The 24513-nt window shown below is 38.9% G+C and overlaps 2 long non-coding RNA genes across 7 annotated transcripts in view; one reads left to right on the forward strand and one right to left on the reverse strand.

The window, feature by feature from the left end:
- The window catches only part of LOC310880037, a 157508-nt gene that overhangs the window by 61823 nt on the left and 71172 nt on the right, over positions 1–24513 (reverse strand). The gene's annotated exons all lie outside the window — the stretch shown is intronic.
- Positions 2087–4714, forward strand: LOC310880038. Its single transcript, XR_014571352.1, has 2 exons — positions 2087–2193; positions 2558–4714. It is a non-coding gene; the product is annotated as an uncharacterized lncRNA (long non-coding RNA).

Genomic DNA, 24513 nt, shown 5'->3' on the forward strand with positions numbered 1-24513 from the left:
GTTTATTTTGTTCTCAATCATACTATAAAGCGGGGTTAAGCCTGCTGAGGTCAGGAGATTGCCTGTGATGAAACCAAGGTATGTGAGAACAGACTCCCACCTGAGGGAAGCTTTCTTCATCTCTCTGCAGCACAAATTTTTTAAGATTCTCTTGGCATGTCTTGTTTTCTGCTCTTTAGTGGATATTAAAGAAGTGCATATTTTGATTCCCAAACTATGATTAATTCCAAGGATTTTTTTCCCCTCTATTTTCTTCTTAAATAATTAAATTATAGCAAAATTATATTAAAAGCTAGATTCACTAAGAGGAGTTTTTACACGTTTGAACATTTTATTTCTGTGTTTATCAAGTTTGGAAATAAGAAAGCATAAATAAAATATCTTCATGGAATGGTAATTCATTTCTTTTTCTCTAATACATGAAATACAGTTGTGGAATACAGATCATCATCTAGCTAGAAAGATCATTTAATATTTATTACTATGCCATTTGGTTCTTCAGATGTAAGGGGAATATCTCGCCATGATCTGTGAGACCAGGAATAGTTTCACAGATCCTTCTTGATCTGTGAACTTTTAAGGTCCTGACCTCAAGACATACCTCCACTAAACAACAGTGTACCGATGTTCATTTTACCCCAGCAAATTTTAGTTTAAATTACAGGATTTTAGGAGAATTCCCAGTCTCAGCCTTTTAGAGGCACCAACATAAAGTTCATCTTTCTTCACCGCAATACAAGCAAACAGCTTCAGGAAACAAGACTAAGGAATGTATTTACTGTGGAAATGGGAGCCTTGTGAAATTGGAGAAAATTCTGTGACTCTGTAAGGCCAGAGTCAAGATGAAATTGCCTCTGCAGCAGGACGCACAGTGGCTTCTGTTTCCCAACATCTGCTTTAATCAGGCTACAAAGAACTTTCCAACAGCTTCCGTAATAAATAAATAAATAAATCATGTTGCAATAAAAAAGTAAGCTATACTTTACCTGAAAATGTAAACGTGCTCCATTCTTAACAAGTACTGACATTTTCTGTGTTTTATGCATGTTGAGTGATTCGGATAGGTGGGTAATGTCCTGGATTCTCCATGGATGTTTACCTTCCTGGCTTAATGGGTTCAGCTCTGCTGTGTGCATGTGCTTAAATACCCACATAGATATACGAGTCATACCACATTAATACAACAATGTACTAAACAATACGACTGACAATAGGCAGCAATTTTAAGTACTGACCACCTCTCTCCTTACCTCACACGCTTCAGAAAATGACGGCTTGGAAGAGGTAAAAGCTAATCTGCTGGCGGCACTCACTCGGTGTGTGCTCTGAATCTCTAATGCATTCTGAGTTGTGGTAATAAATTTAATACCATTAAGGGCCTGTTCCATCTCCCAGATGGATATGACACAAAATCCAAGCCTGTGAATGGAAAAAATACTGTTGATTTCAACAGCTTTTCTAAAGAGTGGCTTAGGAAACAGTGGGAGCTCTTGTGCACTGAGCACTTTTGAAGATCCAGCCCCTTTGAACAGGAGGCAGAACTCTCTTAAATACCTGCGCCTTTATGCTCCCTTTCGGGTGGCAGCATGTCTTCCTTCCAGCATGACAAACAGCTGCTAATAGGATATTTTTTAAAAAGCCATCACCCCAAAGCTTGACTGCCTCTCCGTGGTTCAATTGCCACTTTGGTTTGTGGTTCAATAACCACTTTGCCTCCCTCCCTGTTTGTAAAACTGAACAAAATACACAGAGAATTGCAACAAGATTGCAGGTAAGGGGCAGCACTATGAAACATCTTCCCCTGCTCACTCCTGCGAACACAGGGTAGGAGCCTGTATCACGCATTCACTCCTGCAAACACACATTTTGAGACCTCACTATGGTCTTGTGGCATTTAACCCTCACATTTCTTTTCACCTCTAGAACCGAGCGTACGCCACCAGCTGGCAGATCCAGCCCCAAGGCATTCGTCCTCCTTGAGAACTTCAGGGCTGCCTTTTTGCCCCAGCCCCACGCAAGGTGGCACATCCTGCAGCCACCCCTCAACCTCTGCATCTGCCAACACATTGAGCTCCTTAAGTGAGCACAGCTGAGGACCTTTCTCAAATCTCCAGCATGAGACTGGCTCAGGTCTTTTCAACACGTTAGCACCTTACCTTTGAGATATAAATGACAGTGAGGCTGAATCCCAAGGTAAGCAAGAGGCAGCAGCTGTGTGCTGCTGGCAGGGCACAGCTTGGGGCAGTGGTTGTGGTGGTAGCACTGGTCTTATCACGGGTGGCTGCACGACCCGTAACCCGGGCGTCAGTGCTGCTAGTTCAGCCTCTAATTGCACTGTTGTTAAGCATAACGGCACACAAAAAGAAAAGTGTATATTTTTGTTACAAAAGGGTTAAAGTCCTCTTATTGTAAATTTCCATCCCTACACCCCAAAATGTTTCATTTCTCAAAATCAAAAGCTAATTTACATGCCTGATTGCTCATTTAGAGACCAGGGGAATTGAAGCGATCCTTTCCCATACGAAAAAATACAATTTAACTTTTTCCTCATTATTAGGTATTGGCAAGGCAGACACCGACCAATTATCCTATGAAAAATATATCAGTGTCCCCCCCCCCAGAGCGAGGGGGGCCGACGTTGCCTGGTGACAGACACACCGAGCCACCAGCTGCGCTCTGCCTTCGCTACCGCCGACAAACCACAGGCTATTTCTGTCCGAGGCAGGAGCCGAGCATTCACGATCCCACCACATTCCTTTCACTTCGTTTTTAAATTCCCGTCAAGCTCCACGCGCTATTGTCAGAAGCGGCGAGGATGGCGGGCGTGCAATCTGCAGGCAGATGGGATAGCCAGGACAGAAACAAAACGTCCTAAAGCTGCTGAAAGCGAGGTTGCTTCAGCTCCAATCTCCAACCAACACTACACCTGAGCCTACAAAGGATCCAGTTGGCACCCAAGCAGGTTCAGTTGCTAAAATAGATAGACTTTCCAGAAGGCCATATATACTTAAAATACAGCCAGTTCCAAGGCAGGCCTCCTAACTGCAAAACACTAAGGAGCTGAATGCTGAAGGTTAGGACACCGCAGCAAACTTGATTTCTATGAAGAGGCACCACAGGAAGGTCAGAATCAACACTGGGAACAGATTTATTTATTTATTTATTGTAACACAATTTCATTCTCTCACATCACTTCAAAGTGCTCTCTATTTTCAGGGGTTTTACACATCATTCAGTTACTTGGACCTAAAACCAGTTCCCTGTTTCTGTTCATCTTAGCCCTGCTTACCCAAGCTACATGCATGCAAAACCTTTCTTTGCACTTTTAACACTGTGAAGTCATTTCATAAGTGCTTTTAAAGTTATTTCATATCAGAAATCCTTTGGAGTGCTGATGGTACTACCGTGGCACACACCCTGAACAAGAAATGCAGAAAGCTAAGCAGAAAACAAAGGGCAGCAGATGGATTCAGACAAGGAGAGAGAATATGTGATGCAAACCCTCTGCTGCCCTAACGACTTTGGTAATTAGGGCATGATCTCCCCCCAGGTCTGCCAGTGCTGCTGACCACTCAGTGCCCACAGCTACCTTCATGGCTCCAGCAGCAGTAGGACACTCTACTTATAGCAAGGGTTTTTCTCTCTACAGTAAAGTTCCTATAGCAGCAGAAATCTACAGCTGTCTTTTTTTGTAAGCAAGATTTCATTTCAAGCCACTTTTGTGTTGCAGCCTGGTATAACCCCATAACCATCTTGTATTATCATTTCTTCTCTCTTATGATGTGTGTTTATTTTCCAGCAGACATATAGGTTTGTGCCTTTCTCTGCAGTATCACTCTGTCCTCGTACAGCTGTTGACTCGAGCTCTTCTCTCTCCCTTTTTATGTTTAAATTCAGCATAAAAGGAATTCTGGGACAGGACCATGTGCTGAGCACCTCCAAACTTCCATTTGCATGGGAAATATTTCTTCACAGGTGCTACTTGTTCCCAATCAGATTAGGATCAGTGGAAAATGCTCATCATCCTTTAGGATATCTAGCATTCACACTGTTATATAATTAACTCTCCTTACCACCTGCATTTGTCGAATTCCAGCAAAAACAACTTTCTTGCCAATGACCTCACTTTTGGACGAGCATAGAGCACAGTGACTCAGCCTAGGGGTAGGTGAGAGCAGTCACTCCAGCACAAAATTGCTGTGCTTTGTGTTGAGGATATTTATTAGTAATTGGATTGCCTCTGAAATTACAACAACAGTGGATAATCTACCCCCTAGAAAAAACCTGGATATTGTTGGCCTGCTTCTTTATAGCAAATGGAAAAAAAGGTAATTATTATACATGCCAAATGCATCAGTCCTAACACGTGCATGTTCAAAGCACTCTGTGTGCCATTTATTTCTTCTTACAGTGGTTTGGAGAAGGAGAACCCTTCAGAGAGAAAGTCTGCAGAGAAGATATGAAACAAGCCCTTCTTATCTCACTTGCCCTAAAAGATCTCAACTGATTTTAATTAAACTAATCAGAAGGTGGCAATTTGGGCAAGATTTAGAGTACAGGGGAAAGAAACATTGTTCAAAAGGTACAGCTTCCCTGCTTTTTATCAGCACAGCCCAAACACAAGCTGAGGACCATGAGTCGAAATATTCTCTCCTGTTGAGTGGTGGATGGGATAAGCTGCAAGGATTGAATTTGGCCCTGAATGAAGATGCAATATTATTCCCCGTGCTTCATAATGTACTGAAAGCCACTTTGTGCTCATATATTTTCTTTTTATGCTTATCTTTTGGCAGAGGTGCTGCAAAATATGTGGTAGAGCTGAGAAGATTTTCTTCAAGGACGTTTTAAGCTCCCAGGTATGAAAGTTGCTCAAAGTCTACTATTATTATTGCCCTTTAGGAAAAACATCTGTGAAAACTCTGATTGCATTCACTTTAAGGCTTGCTGTTATATTTATAAACAGAAGTGATGGTGGTTTGGCTTTTTAGAAGCCCATTTTGCTGTTTATCTGTAGAGGGAAAAAAGATATAGAACAAGAAGTACGTTTCAGAGGGATGTCTTAAACAGCACAACTAGAAAAAGTTTCCCATCTGCTACAATTCCATTAAATGCTGAAATGAAGAATTTTCAAGCTTGTGATTTTGGTGCTAAAGGTGTAAGCAGTTCTAGTCACATTTACAGTTTGTATCCATCCAGGCATATGTGGAGAGTTTACAGATGCCTGAGAAAAGCCTGAAAAAGGCCTAAATTTGTACTCACAGACAACTACACTTTGATTAATGAATCACATCGACACATAAACCTCTGCTTGTATATCAAAGACTTCTGAGTACGTAAATCTCTCTGGATAGGAAAATATTCCATTAGCAGTAAACAGAAATGCATTTGAAAAACAAGCAAACAAAAAACCTAAATCAACCAACCAATAAACAACAACAAAAACAACAAAAAGCCTTTCTAAATATCTGTCACTGCTATAAGCACAGTATTTTTCAGCCTATGGCTGTCTTTATAATCATTTCAAATGAATAAAATTCTTCAAGAATTAGCTCCGTATGACAAACTGAAGAATCCTCAGGAAATATGCTCTTTTGTTTCCAGTTAGCTGTGGAATAGTCTGCAACGTTTAACTGGCCTTCATGAATGGCTACACCATGTTTTAATCTTATTCTCGTGTACCAAAGCTTGACCCACCTTGCCTGTAACACAAACAGCACATGACCCACAAAGAGGATAATTGTGTTCAAGTTTCATAGTACTGCCAATAATTACTTTCGGTGAAAGGATGAGCTATTCCACAGCCCTCACTGTGAATGGAGGGCACAGGAAATTCTCAGAATACAGCATGTGCACTCAGAGTCCCAATATCTGTACTGTTTGAAGAAACGAATTACATCTGCACGTAGAAACTCCATGTCCACATGGGTATGCAAACTTGATGATGACAGTAATAGGGATTTATGCCTTTGAATAGAAAACTTGCAAATGTGTGTCTGGTTAAGTTAGCCTGTGTTTTGCAGATGAACCTATCACTTGGCCAGCTCAAAAATTAGAGCTGGCAGTTAAAGAGATTAACTAAGGTAGGTATGCATGTAGTAGATACATACATGGCATTGAATTTCAAGTGCAGCTAGTGACTGTCGTTCTTAGGGTAGTGCAGCTTTTTGTTTATTTTGTTCTGTTTGTTTTTTTGGTTGTGGACAATGTCAGCTTTATTTCTGACTATTATGAAATGATAAATAAAATACCATATTCCACGTAACAGGGGGAAAATTCCCAATCCCAAAACAATCCTCTCTGAAGTTACAAAGAACAGTCATAATTCAACAATGATAAGGATCTAAATAATTGAATGAACTTCTGATGGTCAGCCAGCAAGCTGGGTTTTATGTCAGGATATAATCCTTGTAGGACTCCCTAGTTATTAAAGACAAAATGAATTTGCTCTATTGATTCCTTTTTATTGTTTTTATTTTTATACACCTGTGTTTCAGTAGTTTCTGTTACTTATTTTTGGTAGTTTGACAGTTCTTCAGCTCTCTTTTAAACAAAAATCATTCAGAAATATGACTATATGTTATGAGATTCAGTGGGATATTCCAAACCATATAGTTTAAGACTAAAGAAAAATCTGGCAAGTCTAGATTTTGTTTCTACCCAGACTGCAAGTTACTGGAACAGAAATGAAGTGCACGTAAAATTGCAGAAATACATTTCTTTTCTTGCCTTCATGCTTCTGAATAGCTGAGACAGACCCCAAAGCTCCTAAATTGTCAAAATTAAGGCAGGAAGGGAAATGCAGTCCTCTCGGGAGCTTTTGCGGCGAGAAGGCTGCTATGGCAAAAGCTGTCAGAGACGCAAGGTGAGCGCACACCTGCTGGCAACAATTCCCCATGGAGATGCTAATTGCAAAGCAGAGATGGGAGGTAAGTGAAAGGAGTGTATGCTTCAAGACAAAGAAATTATTAAAGAATGATATGATTAGTGGAGTTTTCCTTCCTGAAAAACTACCTAAAGACTCTATGTGTGAAAAGGCTTAAGGTAAGCAGAGCTCTGCTCTCCCAGAGCAGTGCAGCAGGGCTGGGAGTCAGAGATGAAAGTGATTGATCTTGATGCAATGGTGGCTCTAAAGGACAAAATTGTGCTCCTGTGTTGGTAAGGAGGAGAACTGGGTTCATAACTTTTCAGATACCAGTATATTATGCCCTTTGTCTACAGCAATTTCGGTGCACTTTATTAAAAGCAAAATAGAGCAACACTTGACAGTCTATTTTCCTTCTCCTCCTTCTCATGCTACTTCATGCATCATTTGTACAGTTTTCTGCTGGAGGCAAAAATGGAAAGTCTATTGCTTACAGCTTCTTCCCAGCCTTCTGTTTAAAACAAAATATTGAGTTTAGTTATTTCTCACATAACCTCATCTGCAATTTCTTCACTTTTAACTTTCAAATTCTATTCTTGCCTTGACCAGAAAACATCTTATGAAAAATCTTCATTATGTTAAATTCCTTGATATTTATTCCATTAGATGCTTATCAGATATATTGGAGCACATGCTGGAAAACTGTGATACCTGCTTATAGATTCACTAAGCCTTAAGAGGAAGAATGTCTTACTGTTATCCAGTTATCTTAAATCACAATCCAGTTCCAATTAATGAAATGTATAGATAGGTGTATTTATAATATAAAAAGTAGATCACACAGTAACAAATTACATGGGTGAATAAACAAAAGAAAAACTTCTTTGATCTATCCTGAGGCCACATCAGAAAATCATCTCCTGCATTTAACTTGCTAGTAAACAACTCTCTTTCAGAGAAGCGTAAATCTCCTCCTCCTCCTTCTGGTGACTATGTTTTGTTTTTCTGTGAACTCTACCTAATACCAAAATAACAATGATACCAAAATTCATCTACTACTGATTTCTGAAAGCATTGCAGGTTTGATAGGTTTGGGGCAATGGATATTTCATCTTTTATAGTGCACACTGGAGCACATCCAAATAGCCTTTTAAAATTATAATTGAAGTTTTATACATGTAATAACCTGACTACTGAAATTACTGAAATGCAAATTAAAAATAATTACTACTGCTGTCATATATTTATCTTCTATAGGCAAGAGTTGTCCTACAGCACAACTGACATCTAATGGGGACTTTTCAGGGACCATTTCAGCTTCTATGCCTTATTTCTGCAGAAGAGGGGAGCAGAGGGAAAGCAGATCAGAGGAACATTTAGCCCCCTATTTCCATATAGCCATTCAAGCTTAAAATCCTACTCCTGGCCTTTCTGGAGTTAGCTCATGTAGCCCTTAAACACAACTTCAGGTTATCCCAGGACTAGAAGCAGTAGTGTTCTTGTTTCCTCCAAAAATTCCATGCAATCAACTGTATTTTAGTTTTTATGTTCCCCCATCCATTTTATTGTTCTTCAGATACAATGTGCTCAAGGAGGGATTTCCAAATTGTGTTACATCCCTCACCACTGGTGATACAAAATTACTTCAAAGCATTATGAAAAGGCTAATTGAATAGCTAAATTTCTCTTCAGACATGTGCGTTCCCCATGTATGGAGTCTGGCACTGCAGCGAGAGAGGAGCAAATTAAATCTGGTAATCCACAAGTGCCAGTGATGCAGGCTGAAGATGACAAGTTTGTGTGTTGTTGTGGCAGATTATTTGAAAGAGGAGGCAAAGCTCAGACTGGAGCAGCAGGTGAGAAGCATGTTTAGCTAACTTGTTGGCACCCACTCATCCAGGAGATTTCACAGTACTTTGTACAGTTTTTTGGTTGATAATTTAAAGCACTTCCCCGTTCTGAACAACAATGCTTCCATCCTCCCTGAATTCAGCCTTTACTTGCTGCTGCTCCTTGTCCATGAGCTTGTTTCTGCCAGGCTCCATAAGCCTGACAAGAGTGTGAGAAGTTTGCAGAGTTGATGCGTAAACTTTATCTTTCCAAGAAAATGCTATCTATATTAAATGCTAAAATTAACCAAGGCTAATTGGTTGCCACACACAGAGCACGATATGCTCTACTAGATAAAGGAACAAATGTATTAGTAGATTTAAACTGTTCCATTATTCTCTATTACAGAAAGTGTGCTCACCCTATTAAACTTGTGGCATTAGAGCCACGCTACTGACTGCTCTTACATGCCGAATACGGTCTCCTGGGCTGGCCCCAAGAGCCATGGCTCAGAATTAACCAAAAGGAAACAAACCTATTTAAAATACAAATGCGTGTTCTGACCTTTCACATATCCTGGAAATTATTTGCAATTAGAGCTTCATTCCTCTAAGTCTCAGAGAAAGCCACGGATATTGAATAGTACAACTTTTGTATTGATTTGTGCTTCCTAGGACAACACTGTTATTTTATTTCAGATCCTTTATACAGAATGACCCTGGTCACTATCAGAGATTCACAGCTAGAGAATTAGGACACTCTCATCAGTTATCTCCCTTTTTCTGGATAAGACAAGTAGTGAACCAGAGACAATGGAAAGAGCAGTTGAAAGCAGTGAGCATTTAGTGTGATTACCCCTTCTGCACCGGTACAGAAAGCTGCTAACATGGCAAACGAAACCTCTACATGGCAAATTTAACTTTAAAATTGCTCCCCAGAGTCCTTGGAAACAATTAACAAAGGTCACGGGTGATTTCCCTGGTAGCTCTTGTCCCATAACTGGCTTTGTGCCTCAAAACCTTACTAGGGCTCTAGGCTTACCAAGCTGTGTGAAGGTATTACTGTTATAGCTGCCTGGTGTAGCTAACACATGAAAGGAAAGGATCACATGAAAACATTCTACGATATAAAGGAAAGACTGTAATGAATTTTAAAGACTAGATTTCCAGCTGGGTAGAAGTCATGAGTTGTTTAAGATCTCTGGTAAAAGATAACTCATTAAAAATGTGTTTGAGTCATAACTCATGCCTATGCCTAGATTCATCTTTCCTGAGATATTTACTTATCTTGGGACCAAAATCATGCTGACATCCCTAGCAGTTAACAGAAGGAGCAGAGTGGCACCTCCACAGGTGGAATCCAGGAGAACTGCCCTCAGAACACAAACATCTCAGTTTCTTCCCTTATTTATGACACAACTTTGAAGCTGAAGAAAACTGCAGGGAATACTCAAAAATTTCTAATTTCTATAAATGTCTTCTAGAAAAGAATTGGACGGAATAATCATTTGATCCCACACAGGAAACATAGTTCCTTATTTCCTTCAATGTACATGGAGGTACTTCTGAGCTAGGACTACTGATTCTCCTAAATAACTGAAGCCCATACTTGGGTAGCTAAAATTCAAGCCTGATGAAGGCCAACACAGTATCTTCTTACTCCCTTTCTTCAGTTCCTCTGATTATTTGACAGCACCGTGTTATCCAAATGTTTAACTTAGAATGTTTGCTTAATTAAAAGCAAGCTTTGCAATGAAAATATACTGCCTGGTGTCTGCATATTTTATTGCAGATTGAGCTGAGGGGACACTAGGAAGACGAGCTATAGTATTACCAAAATACTATACACTAAGCAAACAAAAAGATAGAGTTTTCTTTTTTTTTTTTGTTCAATCATTGTAAATGGATGCAAACTTTTTTCTTTGTCATTTAATTTTAAATTAGTCTATTCAGACATCTGCTAGGATCTGCCTGAATTTAAAAAAAAATGAACACAGATCTGATACGAGCACTCAAGTTCTGCTTTCCTCAAATCTCATTAACTTGCAGGGACACACTGTGGAACTAATTGAACATCCCTAGCACAATATTCTAGACTTTCTGATTTAACTTTATTATAGTCAGAAGGAATAAGATTGTAGAAAGAAAAATGTTGCTGAAGACTCAATAGCATACAGTCTTGAAGTGGATCAATAAAAGCAGACTGCTTATCCTAATGCATTATTTTAATTATTGCTCCTTTAAGATGGAAAGAGAATTTTCCCAAAAGTCAGAAAAGCAGTATTCAACACAAAGGTCTTTGCTTTCTTTCAAGAGCCAAGTGTATAGTTTACTTCCCAAAATTTTTTGAGAATCTTTATTCTTACCACTGCAGGGAGAATTTCTGATATTGTTGCAATCTCCTCCTCTTCCTGTGACACATTATGGTTGCATTTTTCAACATTTGCTAAAGGTTCTGAAATTGCTCTACAACACCAACGAATATTCTGCTGACTGTGAACATATTCTGAACTAAACATCTGTTGCAGAACTCCAGAAATCATAGAGGAATTGCATTTGGTAACACAGATGGTCTTTTCAGGTCTATGTTCCTACCATATCCAATAGTTAGGACTTTCAAAAACAGATTAACAAAATTGAAGGGCTTTTATTTGTTTTATGTTTGTGGGATTTATATCTGTACCAACATAACAATCATCTGGAAATCCCAGTAATTTCGGCAGTCAGACTGCCGGTTTAATTCTACTTGAAGAGATACTTTAGTATTGATTTTTATTATTATTTTTTGAGAAATCTGAATAAGAATAAATTTCCTTACTAACTGGCAGAATCTGAAAAGTATCTGATTTCAAGTTGCAAATCCTACAAGTAGAATAACCTCAATTCTATGATATATGGTAACAGAAGGATTTATAATATGAGGTGTAAACTCTTGTAATCCTTGTCTACTACTGCATGTTCATGAAGTTTAGAGGATAGCTACTATAAGAGAAACTTTCTTTCTTAGGGCATCCCCATTCAAGGTTGCTGTCAAAGCTGTATAAGAAACAGCCATGTAGTTTTCATGGACTTTCCAGATACCCATCCCATCTCTATAATCTCTTTAAATAAATAAATAAAACAAATGTCCCTTTTTCTATGAATAATGGGAAATGAGGAAGAATCAATCATTGGCAAAGTAAAAGATGCTTAATATTGATTGTTTTTCTGAAGGATGAGGAAGCTTTTCTAATGGTCTTTTGGGACCAGGTGGAGGGGATAGCTTATAGATTTGTTTTCCTTTCTGTATTCTCAAAGGAGTAAGGAAAACATGAGGCTATGATAGATTATAATTCTGCAAGGAATGACTAATGAGTTACTGAACTACCATTGTAGCAGTAGTGGAGGAAGTAATAACCAGAGTAATTGGGTTTATTGGGTTTCTGCTTAGCACACATCCAGTCCTCCCCTAACATCCTGTCCCTTCAAATCACTTTTATGCTCTATGTCTTTCCTCTTATTTTTATTATACCTGACTTGAGTTATTTCATAAGATTTGACCTTGTGTTCTTAATCTCATGTACTTTTTCTGAATAGTTTATCTTCTTTACTCACCTTCAATAACTTCTGTCAAATAGTCTGTATAAATATAACATCTTAGTCTGTAATGCCAGGCTATATGTGACTCAGAGAGAGGATATACATTAATATAGCCCCAAGAGCTAAATCTCTCATTCTCAGAGAAACAGGTTTAAAAATAATACTTTAGGATACATTTCACTGAAGTGCATGACTCTCTTGCACAAGTTACACTGGTACATGTGTTTAAATTAATTACAGCTTCAGTTTATTTATTTTTTTATTTTAACAGGTAGGAAACAGCAAGAATTACATGAAAGTTCAAAAAATAGCTATTGTTTTCTATGATGTTGTGGTTGTATTTTTTTTTTCCTTCCTGAGAGGCTTTTACACTCCTGCTGTGAAAATGTCTCTGTTGAAATGTATTCTTGCAGGGGAAAAAAAAATCCCACATTTCATATTTCCTGACGGTGACATTCCACTTCCAATTCCCCAAGAGCAAACTAGACATTTCATTCAAGCCTAATGACACAGTAGCTGGTTGTTCCCTTAAGCTGAGTGGTTTGCATAGTGATTTTATTCCTCTTGCAATATTATGTCATGCTGTTTCAACAGGATCTCCCTTTGGGGAAGTGTTTTCAGCCCCCACTCATGCTTTCAGCATATCTGGAACTTGTATTCACAGATTTCCCAATGGCTGTTCATTTCACAGCCAGTGCAAAGGCATGGCTCATGGTTTCTCATTTCCACTACATATGCTCTAATCCCAGTTGGTTTCATTCGCTCTCAAGAGAAAACTGATAATCCAGAAGTTGTTTGGTCTAACTGTTATTGTGTCCCTATCTAACAATAATTTTCATAGCTTGTATATCAGATAAATTCTTTTAGGGAAAAAGAGACATTTTTGTAGCCAGTCTGCATCTTCCACCTATAAAAGAGTAACTGCAATGCTTACTTCCTTTTTGAAAGACTGAGATGAGTTGATGAGAAATAATGCTGTAAGAGCTAAGTGCCCTTTTGATTCCTGAGTTTATTCTCCCTGTATCTTTGTACAAAGGAAAATAAATTATTATGAAGCTACCTAGGAGATGACAATTGCTGCTTGACCTTCTAGTTACAGACTGTGCAATGTAACTTAAATAAGGCAACACACGAGTCACTGCAGGAAGAGAAAAGTGCAAAGGTTTCAGAGAGTTTGAAGTGGTCAATTTTGCTTTTCAGCCTTTAAAGTGCAGTCTCTTGGGATGAGCTCAGTTTCCATGCAACAAAATCAACAAGGAAAACAGTTCTACAGTCCTTCCATGTAATGGTTGTGGGAATCTTTTTTGACAAGTTAGGCATCTTCTCCATTTCATTTATAAAGCCTCCAGTCAGGCACAAGACCATGCATTCATGTTTTCTATGTAAAAGTAGAAGATTTCATCCTCACTGAAAATATACAGTGTATCACTGAGACAGTTAACTCTGACAGTTCAGAGGTTTTTGAGGATTAGCATGCACTGGTTGTGTCTTCAGCTGTGATCATGATCATACTAAGATCATGCGCCAGGTCTGATACATGACAATTTGGATCTGTGTAATTTCCTACAGCTTAGAAACAATAATAATAAACGGATAATATATTAAAAAGCTTCAGACATACAGGTATTATTAGGAGGCCCAATTGACTCTAAAACGTCATTCTGAAGTCAGTAGGTGCAAGGCAAGGCCACGAATACAGGCTGGGGCAAAGTCCTGCTTCCCTGGGGAGTCCCATCAGGGTCTCAGCATCATCAATTTCCCCTTTACAGAATCTATGGATGGGGCATGAACTAACACCAGTTCTGGAGGCTTTCAGACATTTTGTGGTATCCTTCTGTGGTTACCTGCACTTCATTAGACAGAGAGAAGAAAAAAGTATTTCTAATGGAGAAAAATTATATACAATAAGGGATTAATCAAGTCTCATATAATGCAGAGATTATTAGAGTCTTTATATTTCTTAGATTCACTCTAGCTATTCAATGAGTATGGTTTTAGTGGCTTTCTTTCTTTATCCATTAAACCTTGAATTGAATCCCCCTTGTTTTATACACTAGCCTCCTCCAACTCTGCTAATAGAAAGATCTTGGCACTTTTCAAATCCACAGAATGTGGCTGCAGCAGAAATAACACGTACAAGCGTGGGTACCTTCATTTAGGTAGAAGGCAGGAAAAAGGACTGATGATAAGTGTAATAGTAAATGCATTAGGCCAACAGGGTCAACAGCTAATCTTGATGCAGTCTGAAAAAGGTTATTTTAATTCCAGTGATTGTCCCCAACCACCAGCAGCAACTGATGTGCTGCCACTTTTATCAGCTTGCTGCTTGCCATGTTCAGATGCAGCCACACTGCAAGATGAACACAAATTACCTGCTCAAGTCAATGAAAGTGATTGCTTCTGCTTACATTATTGATCAGCTGCGTTGCCTATACAAAGCTCGGTCATTGTACCACCAGTAGCTTATTGAGGATGAGTTGTCTGTAGTTACCGCAGTATTTAGACGAGCAAGGAACAGACTAATTTTTATTATACTGATGATCATTATTATTTTTCTTAATGACTAGCATTTATATGATGCTGATCATGCAGTTACCCTACGGCAGTCAGCAAGCTTCACAAAAGGTTTTACAAGCTATATTTCCAAGCCTGAAAGCATTATTATTACTATTGCAACTACTTGTGATGTGGCCTAGGGCCGAAAGAAAGATCATGGTTATCTTTTATAGGTGTTGTGCAACTTCTTAATCACAGAAACCATCGTGTATTCCTACCTTTAAACAGACCATACAACAGAGCCTACAACTATGACACATATGTGAAGGGACACAGGTGGTGAGGGACATGCCATAGGTGTCCAGTTAACCAGCTCTGTAAGTGAAAAATCACAGAAGCCACCAAGAAGGGCCTGCCACTGTTCACAGACGTTCATCAGCATTGTCACAGCCAACCAAGGAGCCAACATGGTCACCATCTCAGGAGGCTCTTTTTCACTTTCAGCTTTTCAGGGGGTATAAAGTTCCTACGGAACACAGTCTGTTTTATTTTGCTAATTTTTCATATAAAGTTTGAAGTATTTTGTCAAGTATTCAGTAAATGCCCTAAAAAATATACAAGTATACACATACTGCATATATACAATATTGTACATTTATACGTTATGTTGTTATAGTAAATAGCAGACCAACAGCCTGGAACCAGGGTGTCTTGAAATCTGTGAAGCTCTATTGGGCAGGTTTCTCTGCCTTCACAGAGATGTCCACATGCTGTTACGTGCTGTCATTTAATAGTTTGAGTTCTGTCTGACTGTCCTATGCACCACAAATAAGGGCACAGGGAGTTTGCAGCAGCCTATTTGAGAATCCTGCCTTTTTCACAAAATCAGGGCACCTCTAGATGCCTTTTCTTCCCAGTGCTTTAACTCCACATTTGTGTGTTAAGGGGGAGGCAATTAATTACAGAGGTTTCAGCAGAGCTGAGAGCTCTTCACTGGAAGACACCTTAACATTGGATAGAAATAAAGCAATCCAAGAACTTTGGACTGACTCCAAGACTAATGTTCATCTCCTTTCTTTATGAATACTAAGAGAGAGTTGCCTCCACTCCCCCAAACATATTTGAGGAAATTATTTTTTCCACCTGATTATTTGGCCAATTCCCCATAGCAGAGATAAGAACCACAGCATACGTATTTTGCAGTTTACTGATCTTTGTTATTCTTCTATTTAACTATTTCAGCCTAAACAGCTGGAGTACTTTTTTTTTTTGACCCCATAAAAGAAATTAAATTAGAAAGTTCTGCTCAGCATGGAGAAGTTTAGCCACCTATCTTCAAGCCTCACATGAGATGAAACAACTTTTTAATAGTACTTATTAAATGCATCTTTGGTGGATTAGTTGGGGAAAATATATTTTAAACAAAAAAAAGGTAACAACTGGCTAGGAACTCTGTTATGAACCATTACAACTTCATGGGCTTTGTAAGTAATATAAGAAGATTGAAAAAAGTATGTTTGTGTTGCTTCTTTGTTACCATTTACTAAGCTATTTTGTCTAAAATGTTGGAGTAAAAGATGGGATTTCCACCAACATTAAATCATTGATTTCTATACTTAAAAGATGAGAGAGAAAACCTGACTAATTCATTCATTGATTCTGAATAAGACCCAAGACATGGGAACTACTCCAGCATATCAAAGAGAACAGAAGTTACTTCCAAGTTCTGGTAGTTATCCAGTCCCTGGTGTTTCAGGGATTGATGTCTAATTATTGAGTTTGAAGCTGGTACCACCCAGAATCCACTGCCTGGCAGAAGGCACACATATTACTCTACAGCTATCAGAAAACGTGCAAGGAGCACACCAGGCATGTGTTGTACCCAAATCCTGCAGCAGAGACATCCCCAAGCAGCTCCTGTTGGGGTAACACAACTGATCTGCACTAACTGAGCTCAAGTTACCCTAACTTCTGTGCTGCTACCTGCTAAGTGCAGCTGATTTTGACTGGCTTCAGTGGTCCTGAAGGGGAGGCGAGGGGGGTGTCCCTGGGCACAGAGGGGACCCACACCAGGCAGCATTGTGGACGTGGCTGGGTGTACTGCACACCTTCTCCCACACATCCTGGCAGCATTTGCTAGTATTTTTCTTTTAGCTGGAGAAGAACTTACAGCAGCTATGCATACTTCAGAATAACTTTCAGAACAATTTGGCTACATCTGGAATGAACAAATATAGAAATGCACATCTTTTTAGGTATTAATATCCACAGAAAATAGAAAAAGAAAAATCATATTTACTGAAGCTCCTCTCAGACCTGCTTCTAACTAGTTATCAATATAAAATTCTAAACAGGCAACTGACAGCTGGCAAAACGTGAACGAGTTGTGCTAAGGACTAGACTTGCTATGGGTTTTGCCCCAAGTCTCTTTATGGAATTGGAGCCTCATGAAAAAACAGATAAAACAGTATTTGTCATTCAAAAGGGTAAGCTGTCTATAGATCATGAAGATGACAGGCAGTTATCTTGTTGGAAAAATCTGATGTCTGACAAAGTGATAGACATTGTGATTAATGACACATGGGGATTATGGCAGGTTAATGAGGTAAGCCTATCTCACTATATGAACAAAATATCACTGACTTTTTAGGCAGACAAATTGCAATTCTTCTCACACACTACATTTACAGTATTTTTGTAAGTGAAAACACCCCTAAAAATGATTGAACGTTTTCTCTGGCTATTCGAGTTACACTTACAAATCATCCACGATCTTTCCCCTCGGTCTTCAATTGACTTTTTAAAGCCAGATGTAGTTTCCAAGTTCAGTCATGTAACGTCACTGTTTAGATGCTGTCCTCAAAACAGTCCCCCCAGCCCAATGAACGTCCACGTCCACCTGGTTGGCGCTACACAAAAGCGGAGCTCGAGCAGCGGTCTGCAAGCTGTGTGAAGGCAGCCACACGCTGACCCCACCAACTGCTGCTCTCCTACAGCAAATCACGACAGGATGACTTTGTTTAATCCTTTCCCGAGAGCCTTTTACCAGTTTTTGGAATCTCCCTCTGGCTGGACTGTGATTAAATGAGGATTTAATCACCAGCCATGACTCCTACAAGCCACAAAGCCAGACCACAGTGCACGAGGCAGGAGAGGAGCAGGGACGTTTCCATGCCATGCCCTTCTGGGTGCAGGCTTGGCACGGGCTCAGCGTAGCCCCGCTGCAGTCACACGTCTTTTCCTCTGCTCACACAATAAACTAAAAAGCGCGTACAATCTGTAAAACTCAGAACAAACATACCATCAAATAGGTGGGGGAAACAACTCAGGCGGATGATAGAAGACAAACAGACAAACCTTCAGCTAGGGGAGCAGGGGGGGCCCTCCCTGTTTATGTCAGCAGGTATAAAAATTAAGTCACATTTAAAGCAAAGCACATTTAACTTCACTGAAAGTGATCAATCTAGATACCTGCATTTGTTGCTCAGGATGCTTGTTTAACACCAGCTCAAAAAAAATTCTGTATAAGATGTATATCTTTTTCTGCTGAAGCAGTATTAAGATAACGCAGGTTGTCCATGTGCATAAAAGCAATATAAGATGAAGTTTGTACTGCTTCAGGTCAGGTTGTACTGTGGTAAATATCTCAACTTAATAAATTCTGGGAGTTATGTTCTGCTAAATAAGGATGAAGCATATTACACTTCAAAACAAGAATCTCAGAAAGCACTTAAATAAAATGAGGTCGTTATTAGTAATATAAAACAGTTAGCGATTGAAGATTTAACATGTCTTGGACTCACAATACAGCCATTCTGAAAATCAGTAACATGCTTGTAGGATTTATAATTCCTTTTGGAAAACACTGTAATTTACTTTGAAGAAATTAAGCCCATTTGATCTTGATATCATTTCAAAGAATTTATAGAAGCTTATTAAGAGCAGAAGATATATTTTCTTTTTTTCTTTTTTGCCATGAAAGCAGCAGTCTTATGAAAAACAATAAGTGTTTTTTTTTTGTGAAAACATACAACCTAACAACTATGAATTTAAGGGGAATTTAATAAAAATCCTTAGAATGTCACATTAATGTGCATTTAAAACAGCCATGTTTCTAAGAGAAACAATAAATAACCTTTTAATTTACAGTACAGAAACTTGTCTGTAAATACTAATGTCTTCCCATTTAATACTCAGTAGATCTATAATTTTCACCTGAATAGAATTTAGAAATTTGGAAAAGGAGCTGAACTATAATTTTAACATAAAGCACATATACAAATATGCATTTGAATGCACGAGACATTGAAGTTAAATTTCTTCTACATATTACAAGCTTGATTCTATCACCTTTGTGCAAAGTAAGTAATCACGTAAACCTAATCTTCCAAGATATTGTGGTACTAAGAAACAGGAAGGTACTCAGCAGGACTTTCAAAAGTAGCTTCCTGATTAACCCATTATAGAATCAGTGCTTTTATTTGAGTAATAAAAACTAAGTAATTAAAGATAAAAGCAACCACATACGCAGATAAACATGTCATTGCAGTGGTTTACAGAGGTGTTATGCAGCTAAGCTCCTTTGAAATTTCCATTTGACAGATCTGTATATTTAGGAATATGTCTACTATGAAAATTCAGCTCTTAGGTTTCTGTGTTTTATTGGACCCACCTACAAAGGTCCTTTGTCCTCCAAATACAAATAAAATTATTTTCAATGGTTGTGTTCTTCATCTACTACACTGCTGATAAAGCCGTGGCTGATCTATCAGCTTTGTCTCATGTGTCTTTGGAAAAAGGACAAGTCAGTGCATTACCTTGAATCCCCACAGATCTGCTGTAGGCCTTGTTTTGAGAGAAAATGAGAGATTAGGGATAACAGAAATTATGGTCATGAAGGATTAATCCCTCTGGATGTTTCCCTTCCTCAAGCTTAAATCTCCCCCTCCATCCTCAAATCACCAAGGACTTGTTCGGCATCAGTTTCTCTAAATAAATGTTGTAGGGTGGAACGAGCAAATCCTTCATTACCTCATTACTTTTTATGAGCAGGTCATTTGGCAACCTTGAGGCAGCTACACTGCCTTGTTTCACAATCGCGCTGAGCCAGAAACATGGGTGAAATGAGGACCACGCTCAAAGCCAGCTGCTCCAATTCATCTTGTCTTTCTGTGGTAGACTGATTGCAATGCATGTTGCAAATAGATTAGTTTGCCTGAGAGCAATCTATTTTTGGTTACCAACTTGTATTCTGAAATTACAAAAATATTATTGTTTAAAGGAAATGTGAAATGACCAACGTAGGCTGTTGAAGTGTAATATTAATTCCGTTTTGGTCCAAGTCAATATTATAAAATGAAATATCTCTCAGGCTTTTGAGAAATGATCCATAAGAAGCTGTGAAGGTCAAATTCAAGTGCTTTGGAAGCTGACTCCATGTTAGCTAGAGTAGGAGTTTTTGACAAACTTTACCAAAACTCTCTAGAGCTTATGTATCTGGCAGAGGTTTGAAACTCATGAGAATGACCTTGCTTGGGATTACTCACCCTTCCTGCCTCTAGCTCAGCTGTAATTGCTGCCAGGATCAGTTGAAAGTACTCTGAAACTTGAGCTTCTTATTGTAACCAGAGAGCAGAGTGTGAGATCATGATCACTGCCAAAAATAAAGAATATTTTGCATAAAGGAGATTCAATACAATCACATGTAGTGACTATCACCCGAAATTTCATTCACTCTGATGTTCTCAAGTGATAACAATAGGCAGATCTGAACGCTCATATCCAGCTTCCTGCCATTAATTTTTATTTTTTAATTTTTTTAATTTTTTGCAAATGGGCAGATGCAGCCAAAGCATCAGCTACAGGAAGAAAAACTTGTGATGTCAATACTTTGAAACACTTTAAGTATCTTACTCGTCCTGTTGGTTCTAACTTCTTCACATCAAGTAGTCTCATGGAAGGCCTTCAAGGTAATAATTTCCCAAAGTAACATACTTAATCCAATCCTTAGTGAAATTATCCTGCTGCACAAACTAAATTGTCAAGGTCTTCTATGAAGACTTGATAATTTTGCAAAGCGTACTTGAATGCTCGTAAGTCAATGGTACCCTTGACTTGCCAAGGCTGGTTATCCATTGACCATGCTACGTGTTTTAATTTAAGGAGTCATAAGGGTGCAAAGAGGTCCCATTCCAGTCTCAACATCACTAAGACAGATAAGTTTCTCTGCCACTATGCTGGTGATACTTAAGACGCAAAAAGAATGAGCTGACAAGCAGTTGAAGCTTTTGTTTCTCTGATTTGCTTGACCTTCTGGTAGTTAGCCAAACATTAAGAGAAAACTACTGTATCAGGCAAAAGGTTACAACCGATGAGAGATGCCTCCTGAAGCAGTGGTACTCCTGCTTTTCCACACTAAGTGAGTTTTTCCTCTATCAATATGCCTCACTCTACTTTTGAATGCATTCAATACAGCCACTTCTCTGAAATCACAAAATTTTAAATACTGTGTTTTCACTTAAAAACCCAGAATAAATCTCAATTTATTTGTGAATACAGAGCTTTTTATCTCCAATCTTTGCCATAATTGAGTAACTTGATTTCTTTAACTTGTAGTGTCTTCCTCTTGCTCTTCAAAACCGCAAGAATAGTTAAACATCCCTTGCAGAAGAGGATTCACCTCATTGGGTAGTTTATAGACTTTGGTGCCAACTGGATCACTACTTTACTCTGTCAAATCAAATTAATCTTGTCTCAAAATTCACTCCATTATGTTAAATGGATCAGAGATGAACTGCAAGTAATTCAATGGAACCCATGTTCAGATTGAACAATGTATTACAGAAAAACAGTTGAAGAATTAATAGAATTAGTTCAGCTACAGGGAAAGATTTCCATTCAGAATTCCTTTCGAGAGAAGGGCCTGGATTTTTTTCTGCTTGAGGTCACAAGTGCCCCATATATACAAATCTCCAGTCATATAGTTTATTTTTAATTATAAAATTGAACCGATGTCAGCATATACATGTCCAGAAGGAGCCCTGTCTTAATTGTACAGAAATCAATATACTCTTCTGAAATTACAGAGTTAAATAAGCCAAATCTAAATCCCTTCTACAAATCTTCTTCTATAAACACATATATGCCACTTTGGATGCAACACAGCTATTTCTATTCCAAACAACTTACTGTTCTCAGATATGTTTTACTAATCTAAAGAGAAAACAAATAAAATAAGTGGGGAAGGTAAAGGAGACCAGCTGAGATGGATGCTGAATTGTCCATGCACACAAACAAGTGCTTTGCATTATTTTTAACACACAGTCCTTACCACCAAGCTTAACACTCAAAAATTCAAGCAAGAACTAAAAGGAGACACTGTTTCCTAAAGCTCAGGCTTATCAAACAGCTGGTCTAATTCAAAAGTATTTATTCAATTTTGATGGATGAGACATGATACAAATATGCACAATTAAAACCTTAGCTACTATAGTAAACCTATGCTCATATTATAAGAGGGCTTGCAGGACACATAAATGTTAAAGCCATGTTGGGCAGCACAGCCATCAAGTTCCTTTTTTATTAGTAACATTTAATGGCCTTTTCACTTTTGCAATGAATTAGTTGCACTCATGTCTGACACTTAAAAAATTATCTGACACTTAAAAAATTAACAGGACAAATTATCTGTAAAAAGACTTTTACTACAGTGACAACTGATTTCAGCTGCTTTCACTTGAAAAGAAGAAAATTAGCCTTCTGTGAGCAGCCCTGAAAGCACTGAGCAAGAACCATCCTTTTACATGAGAGCTGGGAATTTAGTGGGAGTGCTCAACCCTTTGCAGAATCAGACCTTTAATTTTTATTCTGCAGGAAGAACTTGGAAGAATTTGCTTTAGCAGAATTTATAGAGATGTACTTTATATGCACAGTCCATAATACAGATGAATAGTGCTAGATGTTTACGGTATATTTAAGTACACTCATGGGAACCATCCTAACTCAATTCTGTAATATCAATTTTGTTATATATTTGCTGTGGGGAAGATGTTAATAGGCTGTTAAAACGGTCGCTAGAAAAAAATGGTATCAACTTCATAAATCCTAAAGCATCTGATTTCAGTTTTATGTTTATTCCTTTCACTAAGATATCCAAAAGAAGAGTTAGACTCCCAGTAAGTGTTTTATAGGTTACACTGTTTTATAGTCTTAAAATGATGGCACTTGGTAGTTAATTTTGTTTCAAAAAAAAAAAGCAGCATTATGCCTACATCACATCCTCAGCTTAACAGCACTTTCTGTAGCCATTGCTCTTTAAGGAATCATAACTTAAAGCTAGGATTTTTATGCACCTCCCTCTTTGGAGGTTCCTTGAGCAAAGCACTTCATTACGAACCAAACACCTGTACAACAGACACTGGATCACAGGATGGATTATCCCACTCAGGTCACTCACTGCCCTTCACCACTGTAGCAGGGACTTGGGACAACCCAGATACAGAAAGCAAGAACCTACGGAAACAAAGCAACAAGAACCTGTTCGATAATTTCACCCTTAAAGAATTTGTGAGCACATTTCTATCTACGGAGGGGGAATGCAATGTAACCAGAGCTTTAGGCACGCAGCAGGGAGGCCCAAGCAGCACCCCTCTGTGACAGGCCAGGGGTGACAGGAGAACAGGTCTGCCTAATCCGTGACTTCAGCAGTCACCTCAGGAAAACCAAGTTTATCTCCTTGTCCATTTACACCAGCTGAGGACATGGCTTTTAGTTTACAGGCTTGGCTCAGGATGAGCAAGCAGTGAGTGAGATACATACAAACCTACATTGCAGGCGTACATCGTGCTTACAGTACCGTAGGTCAAGTTACACAGCAGGCTTTGGGCCAAACTGGTATGTTGGTTTTCAGAATTTTTAGGCCTTTTTTCCCCGCCTTCTTTCTTTTGCAGAAGTGCCCACAGATAACAGAGCACGACTTTACACACATTGCCCATGGTAAGACTTAAGTCATGGGTTTAGTCAGCGTAACGAAGGGATCCCTTGAGACCAGATCATCCACCCGACTCACGTAGCAGTCCCCCGAGTCTAATACTTGTCTCTGTGGTGTTCTTCCCCTTTCTCTGCAGTCTCATTTAGGATGTCTGATGAGCTTAATTTCTCTGTTGTGAAGATTTAGAGTACATCACGCAATACAAACCCAGGTGAGCTTTGCAAAGTCTTCAAAACCAGAGACTGCCAAAAACCCCAGCACCCCTTTCCTCCCTAAGGGAGACATACATACTACAATAAAGAAAGTGATTCCACAGCCAAGTGCCAATAAAACTCACTGAATCAGAGCTCACTACATCTGGAAACAGTAATGAATAAGAAGAGATGAGTACTGCTAAAGGAGAAGGAAGCTCGCAGTAAAGCACGCTCCTTATAGCTATGTGGTCCAGACTTTCCCAGCTATCAGCTCTGTTTGTGGAGAGGAGCTGCTATTTCCAGATGAAACACCTTCTAAGCCTAAAGCTCTTCAAGACTTTCCTTTGCTGTTTCAAAAACTTCTCAAAACATGTTCAATTAGACTGTTTGCTTTGAGTTAATAGAAGGAATTCATCTACAAGAAGGGAAATCTGGCTGAAGAGGGTAACTGTCATGCCTTTTCCTCCTGCTAAACTGCTCTGCCAAGCTTCACGCTCTCCATCTCCACTGCACAGGCTCTTCCCCTTCTGCCTCATCACAGAAGCAGCAGCAGCAGCTCTTTGG

Source organism: Anser anser (assembly GCF_964211835.1).
Source record: "Anser anser genome assembly, chromosome: 12".
NCBI lineage: Eukaryota > Metazoa > Chordata > Aves > Anseriformes > Anatidae > Anser > Anser anser.